Source organism: Eptatretus burgeri, chromosome 8 (assembly GCF_056783735.1).
Source record: "Eptatretus burgeri isolate ZD-2024b chromosome 8, Ebu_testis_v1, whole genome shotgun sequence".
NCBI classification, from domain to species: Eukaryota; Metazoa; Chordata; class Myxini; order Myxiniformes; family Myxinidae; genus Eptatretus; species Eptatretus burgeri.
The window spans coordinates 91,504,447-91,509,018 of record NC_140968.1 but is presented as its reverse complement, the minus strand read 5'-3'; positions in this window follow the sequence as shown (position 1 = coordinate 91,509,018).

The following is a 4,572-nucleotide window of genomic DNA, read 5'->3' as shown; positions in this document are numbered from 1 at the left end:
TGAGGGTGCAGATGTAAACAAAAGGGTCACAGCAGTTTTAATCGTGCAATTCATATGGAATCACGAGGAGCAGGGAATTATTTATTTTCATCAACATTTGTCAAAGATGCAGGAAGACGTCATGACATCTCCGGCACTTACGGGACAGCTCACCCTCACTTGAAATGAACCCTTCCTACGAGAGAGAGAGAGAGAGAGAGAGAGAGAGAGAGAGAGAGAGAGAGAGAGAGAGAGAGAGAGAGAGAGAGAGAGAGAGAGAGAGAGAGAGAGAGAGAGAGAGAGAGAGACGAGGCATATGCTTTTCCAGGGTGTCCCAAAAGAAGTGCAGTAGTTTTGATTTTGAATATTTTGTAAATACAGTGGTTTGAAAGTATAGTGTAAATGCAGTGGATTGAGTGAATGCAGCAAATGTGATTTTTTTTTTCCAGATTGATGCTCTAACCCTGGAGATTACCATCAATAGATGGACTGATAAAGAATGTGCTGCAATTGTTGAACTCTACTTTAAAAATGGAAATTCAATTGTTCCAGTGCAGTGAGCTGACAGAGAGATCACTACTCAACCTTTGGGACACCCTGTGTATAAGAACATTTGGGTTGGCATTGACATTTGGGTTATTAGACCATGTGGAGGTACTCGCTATTACCTTCAGAAAATGCTTTTCGTTGTGCAGATCAACAATCTGAATGAAATTTGGCATACTTAAAGGATTTTAGACGCTGAGTCCAAATCCACTTGTTTCCACGTCGAGGATGTGACACAATTGGTCATTTTCGGCAATTAAAGATAAACCGAACATTAAAGCACGATTTTGACACAGAAATGAAGAATCAAGGAGAGACTGATATGGACGTCAAAGAAAACTCTTGTGAGGTCTTAAAATGATACAATATGTTTATACAGAGCCCTATTCACTGTTATTAAAGATGTTTATAATTAAAGGTCATAAACCGAAGCAGTTACATATTTTTACTGGCCGAAAACGTCTGGACCGACCAGACAGGCCTTCGAGTTGACCAAGGCAACTTTTTGCTTAAAAGGCAGCCACACTGGCTATTAAAGGTAGTTACAGCGCCTATTAAAGGTAGTTACATTGGCTCTTACGGATTAAATCAAAGATAAAGAGACTGTGCGACTCAGCCTGATGAAAAGTAGAACCGCCACAAGAAGATTACTGTCTTAGAACTCCAGTATTTCTTGCTCTGAAGCGGTTGCTGAACTCGGCTCTTGACTGCTGTTATTACAAAACTCAAGTCCACTATTACATGCTAACCAATCTGAATACTACTATATAGTAGATCACCACAGCAAAAGCAGTGTGACACCTGCATTCACAGTTCGTCGTCGGAATCACCGTCAGTTCCGCTTTCATCATCCATAAGTTCCATTTCTGCACGGGTCTGTTCATCGTTGGCGCAGTTTTGACACCCACAGCACTCTGTGCAGGACAGTCCTTTTGACCAGCAAGAACACTGGTTGGTCTCGCATTTCGTCTTCTTGCAATTACATTTCGTCGCCTCTAACAGTTCCTTCGGTGCTGGTGGTTTGTTCAGCCAGTGAACAATCAGTGCTCCGTTGCGTTCCACCCATCCGTGAAATGTAGGAGAAGGGGCTTCTATAAACCTCTGTCGCGCAGTGGTGGATCGCAGACTGATAGTTCACTCTTTTGCAATGCAGCATCAGAGCGTCGCTTGTAGGCGGCAACTTCTGTTCTCCCAGCGACTGGATGCAGAATAGCTTGTAGCGAGCCTCATCCACACTCTTCATGGTCGGCTGATTGTACATGGCGCAGACGAATTGTTCCAGGTCATGAATGATATTCTGATCCCGCGTGAATCCTCGACCAATGCTCCCAAAACAGGTGATGAGATGGGGACTTTTCATCATCAAGTCAAATGACCTTGTTTTGCCCTTACCATGGAATGCACTGGTGGTATCACTTCCCGTGAAATTGTGCAAACCTATCAACGCATCGCAGACAGAACTTTCCAGGGCATTACTCAGCTTCCTAATGTCAATGACGATAATGTCCTTGGGACTTCCTGTGACCAGATGGAAATTTTGCGCCCGAATCGACTTCGAGTGAGCCAATGCCAACACAAACACATCGGTGTCGAAACTCTCTATGCGCACAGACTTAATTCTGTCCCGCGTGAGCGGCATGTAGCAGGAGCTTCGTGTCAGCTTACTCGTGGTCACATTCAAGTTCAGGTACTGACAACACAGTCATGACACCATTCGTCGCCTCGATTTTCTCACATTTGCCGGCATGACTGACGTACAACAGCATGTCGCCCAGTTTTGATGGAGAGATGTTTCTTGTCCACGATTCGACGATGAACTCTATCGACGCCTCCTTGTTGGCTCTGCTCAGGAGATGATTGGCCCACTGTTTTGGAAGGGCTTGATCACGGCCGTAGATGGTTCGCACCTGAAGATCGCCCGCCCTGCCCGCTCGTCTGGCGTGCTCCAGGCACTTGATGCTGATACTTGGGTAAGTATCCAACCACATCCAGTCTCGAAGATTGGTTATGTCGTGCTTGGGCCACTACAATGTTCAGCACCATCTCTTCCAGTTTGCCGAAAGTGTTAGGCAGTGAACCAGCCTTTATCGCCTGAATAACGGCCATTCCATCCACAATCGTTGCACCTTGGATAGGCCGAGCGTCCACACGGCAATCGGGCCACAGTTTCAGTATATGGTTGCGGAGTTTGGCTTTGTCCGTCTTTGCAATCAAACCATCACCGGATGCCAGCGGGAAAGATATGTTCGCCAGTGGGTACGCGAGCAGATCATGGAGTGTTGCATTGCTTGACTCGCCAATCAACAGCAGTCGTGTGAAAAGACGACGTTCATTCGCAATTTCAACCTTCGGCATCTGCTGGTGGGGAGTCGCTAACTTGCCTCGCGCCTTCGAAAAGTTGCCAATTTGGCCTTCGAAATCAGACTGAAGAATGGGACCTCACCCGAGAGAAGCTGATCACGCATGAATTGCACGACAGCATTCTCTCCCTTGAGATACGCGTTCATCAAGTCTGTGGAAGTGGCTGGCGGTGCGATGACACCTGAACTAATATTGACGAGTTCAAGGTGAGCGCCGGAGAAAGGGTTAATCATTTGAAGTACTGTGTCCATCACTTGTACCACCACTGCTTCGTTCTTCTTCGAGCTCGACACATCCAAATCCTTTCTCGTTTGGGGCTCGTCGTGGATACCCGCCATGGACTCACATTTCCTTGCGATTTCTGCACGTGCTGGTTGGGACAGGATCCACTTCTCCACAGCTGTGCTTTTCTGAGTGTAACCAATGATGCCTCCACTGGTCTTGCTGTCCCTATTTAAAGTCTGCTCTATGATCTGATCACATGCAACACTACTAAATCCATAACGAGTATGCCGTTGGGCAGTCCATTTGCCATCCATGAACGCTTGATAGGTGTCTGGGTGGGAGTGCTCGAGCCCGGCCATTTCCAGCCAGTAAACGGGTAAGTACCTTGCATAGTTTAGGTGATCGCACGCAAAGTACCAGGGCATTGACGCTCTCGTGATCGCAAGGTGTTTCGGCCAGTTCGAAGTACGAGTTGCCCGTATAAACTCTAGTGCTCGCTCCACCATTTCCAAGTAGGGCCATGTAATGTCCACGCTTTGGTGTTTGTTCAGGTCATCCCTCACCATGAGTGCTCCCGAGTATAGAACATGTAAATTGAGGTCTGAGTCACCCTGCTGTTGACCCTGGCTGGCTTCATCCTCTGTAGTTGACTCTGTTTCTGTTGTAGAGCTACTGTCTACAACAGCAGCCTGAGCAATGGAACCAATATCAATGTCCTTCATGTACACCACTTCGCTCTCAGACATTTTTGGTGGACGATAGAAAATCATGTCTGGGTACCGTTCCTGCAGTCTTTTCTTCGGTCTTGTTGCCTGGTAGTTGGCCTTATCCTGACCTTCGCATACTCTGAGTAGGTCATTGAACATCTCACACAACTTCTTCATTTGTATAGATTGCTTTCCATCAATGAGTCTTACCTGGATTACTTTATCACAGAAAATGTCAAATGTTGAGTCATAGTTCACTTTCTGAGTTTGGAGTTTACTTTCACTCTGTCTGTGGTATGTGTCATTCACATACTCGTAATAACATTTATGGTGATAACAAACTGGCAGCGCCACACAGTCTTTATCCTTTATAGTTGTCATTATTCTCACATCACGTTCATCTCTCCTCTGCTCAGCAGTTTCCCTCAGCTTTCCTCCATCCTGTGTTTCTGCCAGGGACAACTGATCACGTTGAGATTTTCCTTTGACACGGATGAATTTGTCTTTTTTCTGGCGTATGACACAAATTGTTGGCAGTACACCAGCTGATTTGCCAGCCACCCTTTCTACAGAGGTTCTGAGGGATTTTCTACGTATTTTGTGGTATGAGTGCCCCTCTTCTTCTTGTCCGCCCACCACCTCACTGGCTCTAGCAGAAACTGCAGTAGTGCTGGCTTCTGATTTCCTTTTCCTGGCTTCAGCGCGTTTTATTTAATCCTTGTTACAAAACGACGCATATCAGAACCGGTGACAG